General features: G+C 40.8%; 1 protein-coding gene across 3 annotated transcripts in view; it reads left to right on the top strand.

Annotated features, from left to right (window-relative positions):
• Window positions 1-23,849, top strand: part of AFF3 (ALF transcription elongation factor 3) — a 568,701-nt gene that overhangs the window by 342,418 nt on the left and 202,434 nt on the right. The window lies entirely within an intron of this gene.

The following is a 23,849-nucleotide window of genomic DNA, read 5'->3' as shown; positions in this document are numbered from 1 at the left end:
TCCATAATAGTCAAAAAGTTGAGACAACCCGAATATTTATCAACTGATGAGTACGTAAACAAATTGTGCTATAATGAAGCATTATTTGGCCATAAATAGGGATGAAATCCTGACACATGCTCCAACATGGATGAACCTTGAAAACAGTATGCTAAGCGAAAGAAGCCAGACACAAAAGGCCACATATTGTATGATTCCATTTATATGAAATGCCCAGAATGGACAAATCCATGAAGACAGCAAGGAGCTAGATAGTGGTTGCCAGGGGCAGGAGGAGAGCAGAATTGGAAGATAGAAGGTTTCTTTGTGAGATGACAGAAATATTCTAGAATTAGATGTGGATGGTGGTTGCACAAAATTGTGAATAACATAAACCCACTGAATTTTGCATTTTTAAATGGTTAAAATAGTGAATTTTTATCTCAGTCTTTAAAAGGTTATTTCGTAGTTCCCAGTAAAAGTAACATAATGGGAATTTCAGATGCTGAGGTGACAGAAAATGCAACTGCTGTATATCCTGTGTTGGGAAGTGGCCAAGTTCTCCAGGATGGGCCTCTCTTAAACACATACACACATGCATACACACAAACCGTAAACGTCTTTTCTATCCTACTATTTTCTTTCTTTTGATCATGAAGGTAGACAGTTGAGACCAAAAAATAGCAAAAATAAAGCTTTCACATAAGAAATACAGTTAACTTCTGTGGTAAGTGCCTATTGCCCTAACCATATGTGGTCAATTATGTCTTAGAGCCTCATTATCATCCTTTTCTTCCCCCCAAAGCCTATTTAAATTCCAAGTTCTGGGAGTCAAGAATCAACATGTTTTTCTGTAGCAATTAGAATTGGAAATGACTTAAGATCCTTAACACCATCACTGCTGGACATATAAAGTTAGCTACCAGTAGAGGTCCTAATTCATCCCATTTCATCAGTGAGAGTCCAGGGGGAGTTTTTCTCAGTGCCTCTTTTCTCATCGCTAAATTCAGGGTTATCCCTAAGGAGGGGCTATACTGTTTTCAATGTCATTTTTCCTGATTATTAAATGTGGCATGTTCATTTAAAGGTGATACTGAGTGTCATTTCCTCGTCAAGAAATCCTAAAAACGACACGTTTACCACAATCCTTGCACTGAAATGTTTGAGGGGGAACTGCTAAAATGGAGATGGCTTTCTAAGCTCTTTGTGTGTGTGTGTGACACACACACGTACATATATCATACTCAGAGATGCTCTCACAAAACACTCTTGACAGATAGATACATAGATATACAGATAGACACACAGATACTCAGACAGATGGGCAGCCATATGGATCGTGATGATACTCACGTAAAAGAAAAGATGGAGGTGCCGGCCCTGTCCCCGCCAGTTATTGTTGAGAGTTGGGGAGAATCATACTGGGGATACGTACGTGAATCCTTCTGTTGCTTTCTGCAGCTGCTGTTAAACTCCCCCCCCCCCCCCCCCCCCCCCCCCCCCCATTTCCCTTCTCCCATCCCAGTCACTGCCTGTCTGGGACACCACCGTGTCATCCCTTTCTGGTATCATTGGGACATTCCTTCATTCACTAAGGCAACATTTGTGGAGCTCCACTCCGTGCCAGGGACTGTGTAAGAGACAGGAGAAAAGCCACTGACCTCTAGGAAGTGAGAGCTGAGGAGGAGGGGGGGGAGGGAGAAGAGGGGGAGGAGGAGGAGGGACAGGAGGAGACTCCACGAAGAGGAAGGAAGGGGAAGTGAGCCCAGGCAGTGGGGACAGGGGGAAGCCCAGCCAGGGACAGGAGGCGAGCCCAGGGCTCACTCTGGCTGTGGTGCTTCAGACATTGCTCTGTGTTTGGCTCTCTGCTCTCCCACAGACCAACTGAAACGGGTCTTTATGACACAGTCAGACCCTCAGGGGCTGGGCCATATGGACATGCAAGCTGCCCATTGGAACTGGCACTGCGGGTACTGATTTTTCCAGGTTTTTGATTTTCGTTTTGGTTTTAAAAGAACCCCCAGGGCCTGCTTTGTTAATGCTGTGCCGGCTGAGCCTGAGCTCCTGGGGCCACATCGGGCACATCCCCACCTACAGTTGTGTCTCCTCTGTGCAGCCCCGGGGACCTGTTGAAGGTGGCTGACTTGTCCGTGTGCACGTAGGCCATGCCCGCAGGGAGGTTGCCTGACAGCGACCTGCTCTTCAGGGCAATTTTCAGGCTACAGAAAAGGAACAGAGAAGACAGCCTACCAGATGCTGGTGTCAAGCTAGCAATCCCTACCTGAGGTAATGTAAAAGTTCTCAAGGAGGAGCCTTGTCCTTTAACAGAGAAGCTTGCGAGGCCAGGCCATGGGAATGCTCAACCCAACCTGGCAAAGCAGAGGCACAGGGATCCAGTGCCGTGTCTTCCCTCCATGAGGAAAAGCTGGCAGACCACTCCCCCATGACTCGGCACTCCAGCCCAAGACGTAGGGTGGTCAGTCTGCGGCCACCCACAATCCGGGGCAGACTGCGCCAAACAGCCAGGCCTCACGGTTGCACCCACCACTGTCTCTTGTCAGCTCGTTTAAGGCCCACAGAGAAGAGACATGAAGCCAGGTAGGGCCAAGACAATGTTTTTGGAGGAATGGAAGCCTTTCTCTGTGCAGAAAGAACGGACAACTCTTGGGGCCCTTTCCTAAGACATTCCTGGGAAGGAAGCAGGTAAATGAGAGGACCTGTGAGACAGGGTGGCTCAGAGGTGGGGGGAGACGTTGCTCCTTCACTTCCTGGCTCTGTGACCCTGGGCAAGTTCTTTAACCTCTCAAATTCCCAGTTTCCTCATCTTTCATATAGCGCTTGCCTCACGGCTCTGAGGATGACATAATGTAAATGTAGAGTGAGTGCTTGGTGCAGCTTCTGGCACACAGTGAACATTCAGTACACGGTGCCTTTGAAAATCTGTTTCAAAGGGATCTGTGCTCTGCTCAGCGGTGGCCCAAGGAGCTGAGCTTGCTAATCTCACCCTTGAGTTGGGATTTTTAGCTGTGGTCACAATTGCAGTTAAAGGTGATTCGGTGATCACACTAGCCATTCCCTGTACTGTGTTCACTCTTCGTACATCAATTCAGACACTTTCCCTCCTCTTCCAAGCCCAACACTTCCTCTGTTTTGAAGTCTTCAGTAAGGGGAGAGCCAGAGTTCTTTACGCAAGGTTGCTCTGCTCCTTGGGGGGCCCTTTATGCTTTTTAAAATTATTTGGTCATGGATTCTGAATGTCTCTGAAGTCCCGTAGCCCCTCTGATCTAAAATACATAAGGTTGCCGTAAATTACATGCCATTTTGTGATGCTCAGTAACTGATGTGTGTTCACGGGGCCTCCAGATTTCAATGCGAGTCTTCTTAGAGGAAGGACCGCGGTTTACATGCCTTCTGTATGTCCAGAAGCCAGGAAAGACCATATTAAGCCTCTAAATGCAGTTGGTTAAATCAGGCGGGTTAGTATCATTCTTGTTTGTTGAACTCAAGTACAGACTGACCAGGTCCACTCCTATCTGCAGTAGTAACTGGAGAACTCAGGAGAGCACAGGTGAGCTCGCCCTATAAGGGGCAGGTCGGGGCAGGGCTGGGACCTAGGAGCTGGGTGGGGCTGGGTGGGGCTGGGTGGGGCTGGGACCCATCTGAGCCTGGGCTTTGTTTGCTCTTAAAACGGCCTTTGAGGTACAGGTCTGTGATGGGTATTAAAGAGGGCACGTACTTCATGGAGCACTGGGTGTTATATGCAAACAATGAATCATGGAACACTACATCAAAAACTAATGATGTATGGTGATTAACATAACATAATAAAAAAAATAATTAAAAAAAAAAAGACTGCCTTTGAAGAAACCTGCTCTAAGGTCAGAAGTTGGCCCTGCAGACTTTGTGTCCTCTAAAAGCAGTTCTTAACTCTGATGCTAAAACATCTGATTTTTCCTGAGCTCATCACCTCCTCATTCTTAGCCTATTATAATTTTATTTCTCAACTATTTTAAAAAGCTTTTTCTTCCTAGAAGGCTTCCTTCTCTCTCTCCCACTGTCCCCCATCCAAACTGTCTGGTGCAGGATTGCCAAGTTGCTTTGCCCAAAACAGCACCTGGCATGTCTGACCCTCCATGTTCAAACCCTCATAAGCTACCATCACCCACCCACCCTCCATGGCACAATCTGGCATTCAAAGCCCTATGGAGACCGTGCTCATTATTCTCCTCTGCTGTCCTCTTGAGCCCCGCTGACTTCCACGCATCCCTTCACCCCTGCTCAAGTTCCCCATCAGCCTATTCCTGGGATTAGCCAGGTCTCACCTTCTGTTACTGGCTTGCTCACTACTCACCTCCTTCATGGAGCGCTGAACACGCCAGCTCACAGTGAGCACTGCTCCCTTGCTCCATTCCAAGTATCACTGCCCATCCTACATTTGGAGCTTGCCACATATACCCAGGGACTGTATTGCCTCTCTATATGTGTGTTTGCAGATTCCCGCCTTCCCATCATACTGTAAGCTCCCTTACAGCAGAGCCCGTGGTTCCCACTTACCATGCCCCTTGCCATGCTCATCTCAGTGCCCTGCACCAGCCGGCTCTCCCTTGACTTCTGTAGACTGTGATCAAGACACTCCTGGTGCTCTGGTTTCTACCTTAGGTAGGGCTGCTGTTAGATGCCTCAGAGCTGAGCCCTCTCATTTTGGCTGGAGTCTACCACTGAGCCCCAGACAAAGCTATTTGTTGTACAGACAGGAGTAAGGAAAGATGATTTTAGCAGTTGTGCCAACAGCCCTTCATCTGAGAGCCTGCAGCTCACTGCAGGAATGGTGGAGAAAGTGTGCTTCCTTGTGCCAGTTCCCTCTCCATTGTAATTAGGAAGCTGGCTTGTTTGAAATATAGTTTCACAGGTGCAGGATTCATCCTCAACAGGTGATTATGTTTTGATTTTTATCATCACTTATAAAACAGAATGGGGAAAGAGATTTCAGACCATAAAGCATATTCCACTGCAAATGAGATATTAGTGTTAAAAATTCACCAATGTTGCTAAATATTTACCCAATACAGGGTTTCTACCTTCTGCCAACCTGAAGCATTCTCTTGGCAAATGTGCTTCATGGAACTTTGGAAGTCTTTCTGCATTACTAGTCTAACTACATAAATACAACCATCTGTCTGTACTAGGTAAACAGACTGACCTCTGTTCTTTTTTTTTTTAACCTTTAATTTCTTGAAATTTGTCCAAAATAATCCTGACTCTGCTGCTGGTTCTTTGTTTGGAGCCAAAAAGATACAATTATAAAGAACTCCAGAAACATCTAGTACATTCTTTTTTTTCTCCGTGTAATATGAAACCCCTTTGAGAATTGTAATTTAAAAGTTCCCCACACTTTCCTTCCTCCCGAGAGGTAACCATGCCTTTTCATGTGTTTGATACTGTTGTGTTGTTTTATTGTTCTACTATAGAAACTTGGTATTTTTAAAGCATCAAATTTATTTTAAAGTCATATTTGCATAGAACCAAACTACAACCGTTAATAAGATTAGGCTAGTGAGTGTTGATTTAGTTCCTACTACATGCTTAGTTGCTAGGTTCATCTTTAAAAGAAATATTCATATGTGGGGTATTTTTAATGCATTCAAAGGCATCACTCACTGTCCTTTAAAAAGTCATTTTGGGAAGTTAAATTCTCATTATAATGATGTCATCTCCCAGGCATTCCTAGAACTACTTCCTTCTTGATGAACAGGGAGGAACCAACATCCTTACTTGGGTTTTGATTCAAAACTTAGTCGTGAACTGATATGGAATGGAAGGGTAGGGATGTGGACAGGGAAATGAAGGCAGATGGGTGAACACTAGCAAAGACCTGCAGCTGAGATGCACAGAGCCTCCTTACTCTGAGTGGCCAGGGTAACCTGGCTTGCCTAAATGAACACTCCTAGGAGGGACATGCTGGACATGTCACAGGCAGGCAGGACCTGAGACAAGACTGAGAAGTGGGAACTGCTCTAATGGGGAGTCAGGGACCCTCTCAATTGAGCAGACTCTTAGGGACGCAGGTGGCATGATAGAAAAGGTGTTTAGGGAAGATTAATGTGGCATCAGGATTAATGATCTTTCGCCTAGCTGCAGTTGCCCTAACTTCCTTGTGCTCAACTACATTTAATGATAGATGGTTCTAGAATTACATGTCAGAGACGTGGACATGAAGTTCCCCAGGGTGGGGAAGCAATTTGAGAATTAGAGCATGATTGTTTAACTCTGAAGTAAAAATGGTGCTTGGCTTAAGCACATGCCTTGACGCTGATCAAAATAAATTATTTTTAAAAAATTGTCACCCCATCGTCCTGAAGAGATACAAAAGAAATAACAAGAAGAGGGAAGAGGCAAATGCCAGAGAATCTGAGAACATTAAGACCTTGGCTGTGTATTGAAAACAGGTCTCCAGAGTAAATACTTTCCATTTCTATCATTCAGAAGAGCTGAATGTAGCTGGGCAATTTCTGTGTAAACTTCCAGCAAGAATCTTGCTATGTGTGTACACAGTTGTTCTTGAGGGGTAGTCTCCATCTAACTCCTTCCTTTCGAAAACTCTTTGATTATTTCATTTCTTCTCACAGTATTCACAGATGAGAAATGAAAGGTCCAGCAAAGTCAAGCATACATCCTGGTCAAGGATAAAGCAAGGTGTCCTGATTCCTAGTATCCTTGCCTTCACCTGCCCACTTCACATAGTTCTGGTCTCTGCTTTCTCCTTCCCCTTCCCTTTTTTCTCTCTTGTCCCACTTCTGGTTTATTTTTGGTGGAGCAGAGGTAGGAAAGAGGGGACCAGGGCCGAGTAAGAAACATTAAGAGAACCAATAATGCTAGAATAGTGTATAGATTACATTTACACTTAAGAAATACTGCTAATGATGGGGCGCCTGGGTGGATTGGTCAGTTAAGCATCTGCCTTTGGCTCAGGTCGTGATCTCAGGGTCCTGGGACCGAGCTCAGCTTTGGCCTCCCTCCTCAGCGGGGAGTCTGCTTCTCCCTCTCCCTCTGCCCCTCCCCGCCCCTGCTTGTGCCCTTTCTCGCTCACGCTGTCTCTCAAATAAATAAATAAAATCTTAAAAAAAAAAATACTGTGGATGCTACTTGTTCTACATCAAGTAGCATATTTACAAAATAATATTAAAATACACTATCTTATTTCTTCTCACCAAACCCCAGTTAAATGATCTTCTCATTACTTTACAAACTGAAAGGAAATTGAAGGATGCAGAAGCCCTAGTTTCACATTCTAGGTCACCACAGAATGACTTGGTGGCCTTGAGCAGTTAACTTCTCTGGGCCAAGTGCTCTCCCCTGGTTCCATGGTTCCCTATGGCTCTGGGACTGGCCTCAGTGTCTCCTCATTCTGAGTCCAGGGCTTTTTCTCTACCTCTTTATACAGTGTTGTTCTCTTTGCCTCTGTGGGCTCTGAAGCATAAAGTTTTAAAAGATAAATACACTTTAAACAAGTAACATTTTAAAATGTTTAGTTGGGATTTTGTGTCTCTAACAATTTCTTGATGCATCCCACTAGTGCCAACCTTGTTTCTTGTCAGAACCACTCCTGTCGTGACTCCCGGGCTTAGATCTCTTCACTGGCTGAATTGCTCCATTATAGGCTTCCATGATCTGGGTGCTTGTTACCTATTCCAGGTTCATCTCTCTCTGTGCCAGAGCACTCACTACCACCCAGCACCACCCTCCATGCTGCCTTCTTCAAGCCAGGTTTCTCACTCCCAGGACCATCAGAGCCACGTTTATGTGGGTTCCGACCCTCCATCAGAAACCTGCTATCCTCTGTGGCTCCTTCCCTAAGTCAAAAGGGTCCTTATCTTCTCAACTACTGCTATTCTTCTCTAATCTGCACTCTCTAACTCTCCCTTTTATGACTTTATTGAGACATAGTTTACATGTCAAAAAACGAACCCATTTCTAATGTGCGATTCAGTGATTCATGGTAAATTTAGAATTGTGCAACCATCACCATTATATAGTTTTAGATTTCATCACCCTGGTGAGATCCCTCATACCCATCGTATAGCCAACAATCACACACAAACTTAAACACGCACCCACCCGCTGACACACACCCCTGCACACATACATGCTCACTCAGACATCCATTTGTTCAACTGTAATATTAACTATCCTGTTCTTTTTAGGCTTTTATTACAACAAATTTTTTTTGCAGTCAGGTTTCAATATTTAGACAAGTTTGCTGCTATACAATAAAATTGCCACATACTTTGATGATTATATTGAATACTTTTCAAAGATAAAATTTGTATTGTTCACCTTTTGTTCTCAAGAGTTGTTTTTCCTTCCAAGTTTTCTCATGCATTTTTACTTCAGGAATTGTTTCCATAAATATGTGATTGGAGAATGTATTTATGTGACAACCTGACAAATGAGACAGAGCTAATTTCCAAAATACCCAAAGGGATTTTTAAGCAACAGTATGAAAAATATATACTCTGATGTCAAAATGGGCAAGGATATAAAGAGGTATTTCAGGACTAGGAAAAGAAAACACCTAATAAATATGCCACACTAATAATTGGAGATGCAATTAAAGCAAGAGTTCAAGCATTTTTTTTCCTATAAAATTGGCAGTGAGGTAAAAAATGATTGTTTATTGAGGTATAATTGACAAAATTGTAATATATTTAAAGAGTCCAGCATGATGATGAGATATACATATACATTATGAAAAGATTTCCACCATGAAGTTAATTAACACTTCCATCAACTCACATATTTACCTTTTTTAAAGTTCTGTTCTCATAAATATCAGTTATATGATACAGTATTTACAGTACATTATTAGCAACTATACATTTGGATATCAGACTTCATTTATCTTATAAATAGTGAAAGTTGGTACCCTTTTACCAACTTCTACTTGTTTTCCCCATACCCCAGCCCCAGACAACCACCATTCTACTCTCTGTTTCTATGAATTCAACTTTTGTTTTGTTTTGTTTTGTTTTAGATTCCACCACCTATAGTAATGTCTTTCTCTGTTTGGCATATTTTATTTAGCATAATTTCCTCAAGGTCCATCTATGTTGTCACAAAAGGCAAGATTTTTCTCTTTTTAAGGCTGAATAAGATTCCATTGTATATATAAACCACAATTTCTTTTTCCATTCATGCATCAATGGACACTTAGATTGTTTCCATTCTTTGGCTATTTTGAATAATGCTGCAGTGAACATGAGAATACAAATATTTCTTTGAGATAATGATTTTGTCTCCTTTAGATATACACCCAGATGTGGGATTATTGGATCATGTAGTAGTTACAATTTAATTTCTTGAGGAACCTCCGTACTGTTTTCCTTAGTAGCTGTACCAGTTTGCATTCCCACCAACAGTGCACAAGGGTTCCCTCTTCTCTACATCCTGCCAGTGTTTGGCATCTCTTTTCTTTTTTACAATAGATATCCTCACAGATATGAGGTGATGGTTGATTGTGGTTTGACTCTTGTTTCTCTGATGATTAATAATGCTGCACTCCTTTTCATGTACCTGTTGTCCATCTGTATGTCTTCTTTGAGAAATGTCTATTCAGATCTTTGGATTATTTGGTTTCTGCTTTTGGGTTGATGAGTTCCTTGTATATTTTGGATACTAATCAGATATGTGGTTTGCAGGTCTCCTATGCCAGAAGTTGTCTTTTCATTTTGTTGATGTTTCCTTTGCTGTGTAGAAGCTTTCAGTTTGATGGAGTCTCACTTGTTTATTTTTGCTTTTACTATCTTTGCTTTTTGTGTAAAAAATGAGAGATCACTGCAAAGACTAATGTCAAGGAGCTTAATCCCTGTGTTTTCTTCTAGGAGTTTTATAGTATCAGGTCTTACATTCTCTTTTCCAGTTTACATCTTTTTATATTGTGCATTTGTTAACAAATTGTTGTAGTGGTTTTTAATACTTTTGTCTTTTAAACTTTATACTAGAGTTATAAGTAATTTATGTACCACCACTATAATATTAGAGTTTTCTGAATTTAACTACATATTTACCTTAACCAGTGAGTTTTATACTTTGATTTATTTTTATGTTACTAATTAGCATCCCTTAAGCCTGAAGAACTTCCTTTAACATTTCTTGAAAGGCTGGTCTAATGACGACAGAAGGACTTTGTAAGGTAGAGTGTTCTCAGGTGGCAGGTTGTTTTTCTCTGGCAGCACTTTGAATATGTCGTCCCACTCCCCTCTGACCCACAAGGTTTCTGCTGAAAAAAAAAACTGTTGAAATATTATGGTATTTCCTTTGTATGTAACAAGTTTTCTGGCTGCTTTTAAGGTTCTATCTTTGTCTTTAGGTTTTGACAATATAATTATAATGTGCATCAGCATGACTTTCTTTGGATTCATCTTCTTTGGTACTTTCTGGCATTCCTGGATCTGGGTGTCTGTTTCCTTTTTCAGTTTAGGGAGGTTTACAGTATTTATTTGAATAAGTTTTCTGCCCATTTCTCTCTTTTTCTCCTTCTGGGACCCCCATAATGTATATTGGTACATGTAATAGTGTCCAAGAAGTCCCTTACTCTTTTTTATTTCTTTTTGCACTTTTTATTAGATGAATTCCACTGCCCTGTCATCTCGTTCACTGATTTTTTCCCTCTTGATTTAGTCTGCTGTTGAATCCCTCTATTAGATTTTTTTTTTTTCCAATTCAGTTATTACATTCTTCAGCTCTCTGATTTTTTTCATATATTTAATATTTTCGGTCTCTTTGTTGAGATTCTTTGTTCATAAATTGATTTCCTGACCTCAGTGAGCATTGTTATGAACATTACTCTGAACATTCTATTGGGTAAATCACTTCTCTCCATTTCATTAAGATTGGTTTCTGGAGATTTATCTTGTTATTTTGTTTAGAACATATTTCCCTGTTTTTTCACTTCTGAGATACTCTGTGTTTTTTTTCTGCACTTTAGTTAAAACAGCCACCTCTCCCTGGCTTGACAGACTGGTCTTGTATAGGAGATGAATCCCATCAATCAGCCCAGCTCAAGCTCCTGGTTACTTCTCAAACATTTGTGATTGTCCAAGCTGCCATTTTTGCTATTAGTGGCTCCCAGTAGTTGAGAGTATGCCAAGACTTCTCAGTGTCCCAAAAGGGAGGATTATAGTTAGCATTTAGATGCATGTTGATCAGAAGCCACTCCCTCTCACAGGGAAAGAGTATATACTCTTACTCCTTCCAGGGAGAAACTGGGAGATGGGCATTTTTGCCTGCCACCTCTGCACTGTGCCCAGGTGTATAGACACAATGCTCCTGCATCCTTTAATGACTGCTTCTTTGTTTCCTGTAATCCTGTGGGACTCATGAACGCAAGCCCTGTGGACTATCAGAGCTAGGTGATTTGGGGGCCCATTCCTCAGGTGGCAGCCTTCAAATTTGGGGTGCTAAGTTTGTGATCCAGACACTCTCCTCCTCAGAGAGAAGCTGGGACTTGGGGATTCCCTCCCAATTATATGCTGTGCTAGGGATGGGATTTATAGCATGAGTCTCACTCAGCCTTTTCTGCCTATTTCAGTGTATATATTTTGTCTGTCACCTGATATGTAGGATTCACTCATCTAGTTCCTGGTTTTCTCTCAGAGGAGATTGCTCCATGTGTAGATGTATATTCAGTGTGTCCATGAAAGGAGGGAAATTCAATAGCCTCCTGTGTTGCCATCTTGGTCTAGAAGCCACCGCAAATATGACTTTTAAAAAGAGTATTAATAAAGGTGTTTAGAAACAGGGACTTTCATACGCTGTTATAAGATATGTAAATTAATAGACCATTTTTGGAGAACAATTTGACAATATATTAGCATTTAAAATATTTATGCCATTTGACCTAGAAATTCTGTACAAGGAATTTATACTCTGGAAGAAATACACAACCATGAAAAGATCAATGTACAAGGATTTTTTCCAAAGCGTGATTTATAGTCATGAAAAAAAAAAGGCAACAAATCAACTCTCCGTCATTTGATTAAATAAGCTATAGTACTTCCAGGCAGAATAAATAAACTATGATACTTCCAGGCAGTGGATTGTTTGTGTAGCCTCTCGAAAGAAGATACATTTATATGTTGTGTTGGGAAAGAAGAAATGAAAATGAAAAAGATCAAGTCACCAAACAGTATGACCTCATTAAAAATACATGTATAATCCCCATGTTAGTATATGTATATAAAAATTGGGTAAATATCTGGCGCTTAAAACTGTTCACTCTGGGCATTATCCATAGGTGTTAGGATCCTGGGTGGCTTTCACTTTCCTGCATTTTGTATTTTTGCAGTGTTTAACTTTTTAACAAGAAGCATATATTATTTATGTAAGCAGAAAGATACAGTGAAGATAATCTTTCAATTAAATTAAAAATTAAAGTGAAATCATGTGTCCTTAGCCTAACAGAGAATACATGTGCAGTTAAGAACTTCACTGAATCACAAATAGAGACAAACAGAGAGGGCAAGGGTTGCCTCAATTCCCCCCCCATGATGCCCCACCAAAGTTAGAAGGAAGTAGGTACTCCAGACTTGGGATTCCTAGAGACCTCTCGCTGTTACGATCTCAGATGCTTCCACGATAAGCAGCTCACCATTTTAAGAAATGACCAACTTACCACTACAGTTTTAATGGTTCTTATGTTATATCATATGATATCATGCTAACTTAAACTGCATTGTGTTATGTTATATAATGCTGCATAAAGTTGTATACATGTTTATTGTTTATCTCACTTTTACCAGAATGTAACATCCATGAGGACAGGGACCATATTTGCAGCTGCTTAGCACAAAGCACCTATGGAATATTGTCAGAAATTGTTAGAAAGTTTATAAAAACCAAACTCTTCCTGGCAGCTTTAAACCGTGGACTCTAATTGTGGCTGTACCCATAAGCCACCTGTAATGTTTTTTCCACAAGGTAGGCCCTTGGATGTCTGACACAGCAACTTAGGCTTCTTTTTTGCCAAACTGCTTAGACACATGAGACCAATGGAGCAACTATGAGGAATATGATTACTCAACCAGCGTCCGTTAAGGCCAGGATGGGCGTTGGTGGCTGGGGGTGGCTCCATGAGAAATAAAACCAGAAACAAAAACATGGCAACCACGAGGAATATGGATGTGTTATATTTACATTGTTCACCGTGTATTGCTTGTCTGTCCCACAGGTACTCACAGTTCCATGTCGGTTGTATTCTGTGTTGTATCCTTAGGACATAGTGTTGCACCACAGAGTTGATGCTCAAAAATGAGTTCAGTTGGATGGACATCTGGATGCACTAGTAGAAACTGAATGGATTGGTCCAACTAAGTCATAAACTATTCAGCATGATTGCAGACCCCTTCTCAAGACGGGAAACTATGTCTGGTGTCGTCAGCAAGGATCGAGGAATAGAAACATCTGTCTCAAATTTGTAGATGGTCCATTTGCTTTTGCATATTTGGAACCTTCCTTCTCACTTTCTCCCCATGGAGATGTCTGCAAGATCATCTCTGCTTCCTCATTTCCTTAAGTTCTTTTCTTTCCCCATTTAAACACACAGCATCTGAGTTCAGGTTCTTATCTTCCTTAGACGTCATTAATTTGGTGCCTTCCTCTTTTATCTCCATTTCTGTGCTCTCAAGGAATATCTTTTCCTGAGGGGTAAGCACTTTACCAGGCTGTACTAACCCAGTCTTTTTGTTGCTTTTCTTCTAATAAGAGTAGTTATCATCCTGTTTTCATTTTGGCTCTAACTTGTCTTTTCTCACAGACCTATGAACTTCTGGGGGGAAATATTTTGATCTTTTGCTTCTCCATTTTAAGGATATTTTAACCTCATGGTTTAAAAAGAAAACAAAAAAGATGGTTTCTCCCGGGCTCACCAGCTTTCCTTCCTCCTCTGGATTTGGCTGTCTGTATCTGGAAAACTTCAGTAGACATTTCTTGTCTTCTGTAAAGTCATCCTGCCTTTTACATTCATCCCTAAGACAAGGAGACATCCCTGCTAGACTAGGGCAGTGTCACTCAGTGATTTCTAAATCACCTCTCAAACTGAGAGGAAATACTTGAGTGAAGTTCATAGAAACCTGCGTGGTGGAAGGGAACTTAGCTGGGAAAGGGCTTGAAAGGGAGAAAGACGTGCCCCATCAGCAAGGTTGCGCTAAGGGTAGCGCAGCTGCTGAGACCTGCCTTCCCTCTGGGGAACCAGACATCCTGCTGTACCAGGGACTTTTTATCTCAGCCCCAGTGGCTCTCAGGGTCTCTTCTTGTCCAGGCTGCCTGCTTTGGTCTGTGCCCTACCTCCAGGCTGACTCCCGCCCCCTGACCCAGTCGCTTTCCACCCCTATATTCACCTTTCCCCATTGGCTCCTTCAGGTCATCTTAGAAGAGCTCTCAGGCCAGTGTACCAGCTTAACTGCCCCAACTGTTGCCTCAGGGGTAGTCTGTAGGCATAAAGACAAAGCTTCTAAACTCTTTAGAACCCCAAACCAGCTTTTGGAAAGAGAATGCATTCTGCTTACTAGTAATTGTCCCATTTAAGAAAAATACCAGATGATGCAACAGCACCCCCTCCCCTCTGTGCACATGGTCTAGTGGCAAAGGGAGTGAGGGAAGCAAATTATTGTTTAATAAGCACACTTTCATTATGCCTTTTATTTGACTATGAATAATTAACCAGTTAAATATTAAATAATTAACGGAGTGAAATAGATTAAAAAACAAACTCATAAATGTCTTCTCCTATAGTCATCCGCATCTCTTCCCAAAGTCCAAGCCAAAAGCTGCCAACACTAACTATAAAGGTAGTGATACGGCCATAATCACCTTCTGTGGAGCACCTACTTTGTAACAGCTGCTGTGCTAGGTACTTTGTCGCCAATGCTTTTTTTTTAGTAATCCTGCAAGATAGGGTGATTAACACCAATTTACAGATGAGGACATCAATAATCAGAAAAGCAAACTGGCCCAGGGTCATTCTGCCAGTTCACAGCAAGGCCAAGATGACACGTGGTTTCTCAGATGCTGACTCCAAACTTGTTCTGTTCCACCATTCTGCTTCTCTATAATCGAGAGATGGGTTTTGTTGAATGCACATGTCTGGTTATCTGTCTGTGGAAGGGGGTTCGGGAACATGGTAAGAGGAAAACATGGCCAAGAATGTAATTCACCCTCTTTCCCTTCTGGCTTCCATAGTCTTCCTCTCTGTCCCAAATAATACCTTCTCTACCCTTAGATACATATGAAAGAGCCGTTTGATTGTTGCAAACCACAGCTGGTTCCGAGATTAATTACAATCTATACATCTATTAGGAGGGCTTATTTCTAGTGTTTGTGCTATCACGAAAAGGTGTTATGTAGATCAAAAGTAAGGTGACAGTGGTATCATAAATAACATGGCCTTTCTCATGAGCTGGTCGGGAATTTGGCTCAGTTCTTATAAATCTAGACTTAGTATGACTTATTCTTAGAAACGATACAGGAAAATACGCCCCACATTCAGAATTTGGGAAATCCTCTTACTGGCCCCAAATGCTTTATTTTTTATAAAGCATCTTTTAAAATTAGACTAATCAGTGCTTCTCAACAGGAGCACAAGGTTCTTAAGAGCGCAGGAAACTGGCAGGTGTCTGTATGTTGCAGCAGGAACTCGGGGGTGAAATTGTCACCTGGGTTTAACAAGAGTCATTAAGTTCCTGCAGCTGTACACTCGACATCAAAAACCTCTTCTTTAAATTCTGAGGACCCGACGTAGATTTTACTACTTTTTTTAAAAAAGATTTTTTATTTATCTGAGAAAGAGAGAGAGAGAGCACACATGAATGGAGGGTGGGGGGAGCAGAGGGAAGGGGAGAAGCAGACTCTGCATTGAGGAGGAAGCCTGATGTGGGGCTCGATCCCAGGACCCTGGGATCATGACCTGAGCCGAAGGCAGACGCTTAACCGCCTGAGCCACGCAGGCACCCCAGATTTTACTACCTTTAGCATTTAACACAATGTTCAGTTCTAGAAACAATCCACAATTAAAGAATAGAAATTATGATGTTTTTAAGCCTGGGGGAAAAATGAATATTGAAAGCCAGGTGAAGAGTGAATGAATGAATGAATGAATGAGTACATGTTAGTTATTCTGTTGTCATAATTGCCTATTTGCTTATAAATTTCCCACACTAGATTCTAAGCTCCTTATTGGTGAGTACTATATATATATAATACTTACATATTTTATATGCATATACACAATATTTAATGTAGCATGTGAATCTAAAAATGAATTATAAAAATGCATGGTGCTTATTGTTCCAGAAAGCCCCAAGTAAATAGATAAAACAGAATGCACTTAACACAGAGGGACAAGAGAATAAGACAGTTCGCATCCATCTTCCTGCCCCAAAAGAAAACTGGAAAACAGCAAAGCTGCATCTAGGACAAGAAATCTTCAGAAAAGTCTCAAATGAAGGGATCTAGCATGCAATAATTTTTTGGCCTTGCAGTTGTATCTTGGCTTCAGTCTGAGCTCTTAGCCTTTCATTGGAGAGTCCAGAGTTTGCAGGGATGCTGAAGTCAGGGAGATGAAATGGGTCTGTAGTGCACAGGTTGTATTTCCTTATGAGCAATCACTTTTTACATGTGAAGGAAATAAGGAAAGGCCAGACATTATGTGGCCTCAGAGAACTGAAAATCTGATGGCCCAAGGAGGAAGTGTGATGCACAGGCTTCGTGGCCCCTTGGAATTTCCAGTTTGGAGGCTTACTTTTGTGCTTTTCCGTCCCCAGTGCTTGCCTTCTTCCCACCATAAGCTCACGGGGTCATATTGTTAATCTAATACAGCTAAACTGAAAACTGTTTCTCAAATTGATTCCATTAATCTTTACCTATGTGGTGCACCCTCCGTTTTATCCATTGATGATTAACCTCATTGAGAGCCAGGGGATAGCCTTAAGTTAAAAAGCACTGGCTGAGATTAGTTAGTGTTCCAACCTGAGATTCTGCCACCCAGGGGACATGTATGAGACCAGAAAATACATATATGGCTCCTGGGAATCCCCTTCTCAGGCCAATTTTAGTTCAAATTGGACATATTCCTGGGTTTTTAATATAAAGAAACAAGTTTTCACTATGATTTTTGGTAATGCTGCAATTAGACATTTTTATTGGTTATTTGCTTACTTGTAATTTTAGCAGCCTAAGCTGTACTATAAAAAAACAGAAGGTACTTTTCTTTTCCAGCAGCCACTGTTTTTCTAAAAGCTTTCCATGAATAGTGTTTCCATCAAAATAATGAATGTTGTTATTCTTAATGGACATGAATACACTATATTTACTATTATTTTGCAAACTCTAGGTCCTTCTACTATAGTAACAAAATGAGGATGTTCTTGAGTTTTTGTTGATTTAGGGGGCAACTTAGACCTACTTGTTCGGAGCCCAAACCTGCCCAGCCTTCAGGTCTGACCGTGAAGTCTGTTTAAAGCCCAGGGATGGACTGACAATTAGAATGCACTCCCTAGCCCCATCAGGGAAGAATGAGTGTGTTTCTCCCCATTTTTCTTACTCGAGGGCTGGTGCTCTGACTCCCAGGTATGGGCCTATTTCCTTCACCAGACACAGTGCTCTTGTTAGCTACCACATTTAAAGGATATGCAGTGTAATAAAAATTACACTGTTCTGTTGTTGGCAGCACTCATCTGAGAAGAGTGTCATAACATGAATAATATGTGTGAAAGAACTGAAAAGCTGAGGGATTATTCTGATATGGAAACTGAAAACAAAATAATGCTCTGATCTGCTGCAGCCACTGCCACATATAAAAATCGACTTTGGCATTTTATATTTTTATTCCCAAGTTACAGAATTAATCCAATGTTTTATTTTGAAAAGAGTGAGTTTCAGAGCACAAAGAATTTTGGAGTTAGCTGTGGTCATTTGCCAGGCCTGTGGGGATAGACACCGCCTTTTAGCAGACCTTGGAGTTGGCAGCAGATGTTGAAACGTTGCTGAAAGAGAAAGAAGAAATTCAGTCTCTCCTGATTCTGGCAACCATCATATGTATTTGGTAGGACAAGTATAGCTTATTTGTGCCATCATTTGAAAAGGAGAGAAAAGTGAATCCCAGAGATGTTAAATGAATTCCTGTTATTTTATCCATTGTGCTAGGCCTCCAGAGAGTTACAAGAGAGTTTCAAAGGCACAATCCCTTCCCTGAAAGAGGTTATAATCTAATAGGAGTGAAAAAATGTATAGTCTAATAGTGGTAACACATGAAAAGTAAACTCACAGCCCCAGGTAACATGGAAATGTGAAATAAGGGACACAGATCATGTGTAATGGAGAGTGGAGGGTGTGGTGCTTGCTAAGGATCACACTTGTCAGTGACCTTCATTAGGAGATGAGGGATGAGAAAGAAGGAAAAGGTAAGGGGCACCTGGGTGGCTGATTCATTAAGGATCCAACTCTTGATTTTGGCTCAGGTCCTGATCTCAGGGTCCTGAGATAGAACCCCGTGTTGGGCTCCCTGCTCAGCAGGGAGTCTGCTTGAGATTCTCTCTCTCCCTCTCCCATTGCCCCTTCCCCCCCCCCCCCCCTCTCTCCAAAAAAAAAAAATAAAAAAAAAAAAAAAAAAAAGGAGGAGGAAGAAGTAAGTGAAGTTGGAATAACATGAAAGGAAAAGCAGAAAATGTCGGGACAGGAAAACACAGGGCAAGACAAGAAGTAAGCCCATCTGGAAGGGAGGAGGGGAGGACCGTATAGAAAAGTAACAAGCAGTAACACTGCAGTGTTTCTTGATGGCACCATATGACAGAGCATCTTGAATGCTTGGACCAGAGTCCCTGGAAGCTTTTGAGCAAGTACGGCATAGTAACTATTTTAAATAAAACACTTCGTTGACAGTGATCAAGATAGATTGTAGTGGGGAGACAGTAGATAGGAAGAGAGACCAGGGAAAGTATTTCTCTATTTGCTGATTTTAATAGGAAAATTTAAATGTTCAGAATTTTTCTAATTTATCCTATTTTCAAACTAAATATACTTTGCAGTTCTTTATACTACAATATAAACATTTTGAACTCTTAAGATTTCAGGCTAAAATTCAATTTGTGTTTCTTCTCACCTTGAATAACAAAGAGGCACACTGTGTAATGAATGGATAACCGAGCCTCTGACCATTTGTCCTAGGACAGGCTGATGCAGTTGATGCCAGAGTAAGTGGGTAGCTACATGAAGGGAAGAGGTTTGTGCAAAATGAGTACGTGAAGGTCTCCTCACCTTGAAGCTCTGGATTCCTGGGACTCAGGGTCAATCTTGCTGGGCAATAGACATGAAAATGGACACTGGCCCATGTGTCCCGTGGCCTTCTGAGAACCGGTATATGGAGGATAGAGAAAAGTTGGACAGTTAATGAAATGCAGTATTCTATACTGTTATCATTCAACCATCTGTTCCTTCATTTAGCAGAAAAGTGAGTGTATTTACTATAAAGAGACTTGGCATTTTAAGCTTATCTAAGAAATAAGAAGACACCCTGAAATATGTCCCTTGGGTAACTAGACATCTGCTTAGAGAGATGGGACTGATGAGCCTATGTTAAGATAGATGCGTCTGATTTTGAATCCTACCAGTTGGCTAGGGAACCCAAGCTCAAAACTGGGGCCCTCTTAGTGTTGAGGAATAGGGTGTGACCTCATTCCTAAGGAATAAGAAATCAAAATGGAACAAAGTCGGGCAGATCAAAGAAGTGGCAAGGGACTTTAGAAGATCAGAAAGTAGCTCCCTAAACTCTGGAGTAATTGGCTTTATATTATATTTTCATCCTGTCTTATCTCTGATCTGGGAAGTGGCTACCAGGCAGCCAAGTGGGGGAAAGCGGAGCAACGCAGTGATGAAGGGCTAATTGAGGCAAGGGAGGTCAGGAGCATGAGTAGGGGTGGGGAGCAGTGGACACACCTGCCAATGGGCACGAATCTTTTCCTGTGAAGAGAATGTTGTGAGATAAATTAAGTGAAATTTTAGCAGTTATGAAAAATTTTACCTTTGTTTACATTTTAAACTACTAGAAATAAGGTACAAATTAAGCACTTTTTTTTAACGAAATCTTATCTCACTATTATTATGTCAAGGCTCTGTTCCCATGAGAAGGCTTAGGGACATTTTCTCCAGTGTAAAGTACAAATCATACTTAGGTATCCTAATAATCATTTTAAATAACTTTATGTTTTAATACTATATAGTTTGTATTAATTACTAGCTTAATTACAGGTTAAACTTGCATAATGCTTCATTTTTTTCCTTTTTTAAAAAAATGTTTTATTTATTTATTCATGAGAGTCAGAGAGAGAGAGAGAGAGAGAGAGACAGAGAGGCAGAGGCAGAGGGAGAAGCAGGCTCCCAAGGAGCAGAGAGCCCGATGTGGGACTCGATCCCAGGACCCTGGAATCACGACCCGAGCCAAAGGCAGATGCTTAACCATCTGAGCCACCCAGGTGCCCTGCTTCATTTTTTTTATAAAAACACTTTCCCAGGGCGCCTGGGTGGCTCAGTCAGTTAAGTATCTGCCTTTGGCTTAGGTCATGATACCAGGGTCCTGGGATCGAGTTCTGCATCAGGCTTCCAGCTCGGCGGGGAGTCTGCTTCTCCTTTTGTCCCTCCCCCGCCCCCCCCGCTCGTGTTCTCGCTCTCTCTCTCAAAAATAAATAAATAAAATCTTTAAAAAAAAAAAAACACTTTCCCATATATCCTCTCATCTCAGTTTCCCAATATCTAAAGCTCAGAGAGAAATTCTATTTCTCATTTTAAAAATAAGAATTCTGAAACTCAGTTTGATATTAATCAGTACTGTCTTTTATTGAATGATTAAACATAAAGGAACCATGCTATGCTCTTTATATTTATTATCTCATTTAATCTTCATGATTAAACTGAGATTGTTAACATCTCCATTTCCTCTGGTTTTAAAATACCACAAGCTGAGATTTGATTGGTTCCTAAGTCTGTGGTTTGAAATCACTACAGTTTACTGAAGATGTGATTTACCTAAGCTCACTGGGCTAGTAAGTGACAGAAGAGGAAGTAGAAATAAACTATTTACTCATAATTTTCCCATCTAACCCTACTGAAGAATTTTTATATAATGGATAATCAATCTTAAAAAACCATTGATTGCACATTGATTTTTAAAGTATACATTTAAATAGTTTGTGTAAAGAATTCTTATGTTTTTGGAAATTCTAAATATTTAAATGTTTTAAGCAACCCTGTTGTTTTTACCATTCCTTCATATATTTAGCAGAATTCATTAGGTGGAAAAGTCACATGGAAATACTTAGCTAGAATTAAAATCAAGTTACTGAGCAATTTTGCATTGAATTATAGGCATTCAGTTCAATTCAGTGAGTTAATTTTGAGTGCTTAGAGTATAATGTGCTTCAGTCTACACAAAGATAAGTAGGCAGTATCCCTCTCTGAAGAAATTTTCAGTCCTTCTTTACAGGATTATATTTAATAGATCTGAATGTTATTGAAAGAGATTGTTGAGATTCCTAAGTGTGATTTCTATTCTATTTTGGGAGAAGGATATTGGAAGAAGGAGAAATGGTTGAGCGCAGATTGAGGTATATACTCATAAAACTTAACACAAAAAAGAATCTAACAGTTACTATGAGAGAGAAAAATAAGTACATTGGCAGAGCATGAGAAAGAAATTGTCATATCATATTGGAATAGAAGGGGAATCAGCAAAGGCCTCAAAACATAGATGATGTTTGAGATGAGCCTTCATGAATGGATAGAAATCCAAAAAGCATATGAGAATAGGGCATTCACACACAAAGGGCATAGTGTAAGTGAAAACGGAGACTGTAGTTTTCCTTATACTTAGTGTGGGTGTAGACTAACAAAAGGGCACAAGACTGAAAACCGAGACCTTGTAGAAGGTCTTGAATACTAGGCTGAGATCTTTGAGAGCAGATGCAGTGGAGTGAAAGACAAATACTGGGCTGGAAGTATGAGATAGATGTGCAAATTTCAGTGGTGACATTTATGAGTTGAGTGAACTTGGGCAAATCAGTTCATCTCTTTGAGCTTTGACTCCCTCACCTGCAGTATGGTTGTAGTAGTATTAAAGGTTGAGTGTAAATTTAAAAACTTGTATGGAAGTACTCTGAAAACTGTAAAGCACAACAGGAGACAGCATGGTCATGGTCATCATCGTATTATGTATATAATGGTATGTGAAGATTTTGGAGCAGTGAAGCTTTTTATCTGCATCTGCAGTCTAGGAAAATTGAGTTGGCAGGAGTATAGTGGATGGATTAATAATAACAAAAGAAAGAGAACCAATCAGGAAGCTATTAAAGTAATTTAGGTTAAAAGTAATGAAGGTGTGATTAGAATGGTAGAGACATTGCAGAGATACTGTTCTATTTGGCATTAATTCAAAAATATACTGAGCACCCACTCTGTTCCTGGACACAAACTCGGCAGTCATGCTTAACAACCTCCTCAAAAGAGAAAACAGATGGAATGGGCAGATACTTGGGGAGCAGAGGTGAGAGGAGAGAGGGATATAGAAGAAGGTCACTGATCTTCCTTTGCTTTCCATTGCCGAGACCTCTGTAAGAAGAATGGAGAAGGGACATCTCAGATGCCTACGAGCTTAATCCCCCAAGGCACAGGTGTCATGGTGGGTGAGAGATGATAATAGGGTCAGTAAATCCTTCCAGGGTGGGTTTGACCTCTCCTTCTCCTCCCTGTCTGTGTGGGTCTGCACTATCCGAGGTGCTGAAGGAGGAGAGTTACCCCCCCAAAAAACAGGCACAAGACCACCCTCAAGAATTTCTTTGACTTAAAAAACCTGACAGAATCCCTTTTCCCCAAGGGAGGTGAGAAAATGTCTTCACCTAAAAAGAATTTCTCACTTTTCTTAAAATAGATCAACTACTGCTTCTATGCTTGCTTAGGTTTGAAAGTGGAAGGAAATTTAAAAAAATAAATAAATAAGGTTCAAACCCTCTCTCTAAACTCCCAAGTAAGTTTCCCGGTAATCAGAAATTGATTGATTCAATTTAATTGTACAATCATTTAGTGAATGCAGGTAACTTCCAGGAGATGGAACTGAAGAAGAAAACAGCAAGTGGATAAACACCGCTGCCCCCTCTCACAGTTTAGTGAAAGTATATGTCAGAAAGCATATGACAGATGATTGTGTGTTGAGCTAAAATTGTATTCTTAATACTGTGTTATAAAAATGATAAGACACTTATTTCCCTCCCTCCCTCTCTCTTTCTATTTCATACGTGTGATTTGTTTTGTTTTGTTTTGTTTTTTTACTTCTCCATGAAGGAGATTTTTATGAAGACCAAAGTGATGTGTGGGGCTTATTGGAAACTCATCCTAATACTTGTTTCTAATAAAATAAAGACTCCTCTCATAATGACCCTAAAGTCAGAAGTACTTTGTACATTTCTACAGAAACACCCTGTGAAATTTTGTGGGATTGAGTCCAAGAGAAGCAGCCCCCTTTGTTCGGCATTTTCCATAGAACTTTTACTACTAGGTTGTCCCTTTACTCTGGAGCTTAAACGAAATGAAAATAGGACAGCCTTGCAGATCTTTTTAAGATATAAAGGGAGCATGGGGATAGCCATGGAACTAAGAATTGGTAAAATTAGGAAAAGAAATCATGAAAGCGGATCTCACATCCTTTTTCAAAAAATCCCTTTCATTCTTTATTCATCTCTTCATTCCAATCCCTTCCCAGTGTTATTAAGGCAGGCTCAGATAGCTACTGACTTTAAATACTCCCTATATTACAATGCTGTTTGTTTTTTCCCACC

This window comes from Callorhinus ursinus, unplaced genomic scaffold, assembly GCF_003265705.2.
Source record: "Callorhinus ursinus isolate GAN/ISIS: 27379988/994484 unplaced genomic scaffold, GSC_fseal_2.0 scaffold10, whole genome shotgun sequence".
NCBI lineage: Eukaryota > Metazoa > Chordata > Mammalia > Carnivora > Otariidae > Callorhinus > Callorhinus ursinus.
The sequence above is the reverse complement of the archived record's forward strand: the minus strand, read 5'-3'. Positions and strand labels throughout refer to the sequence as shown.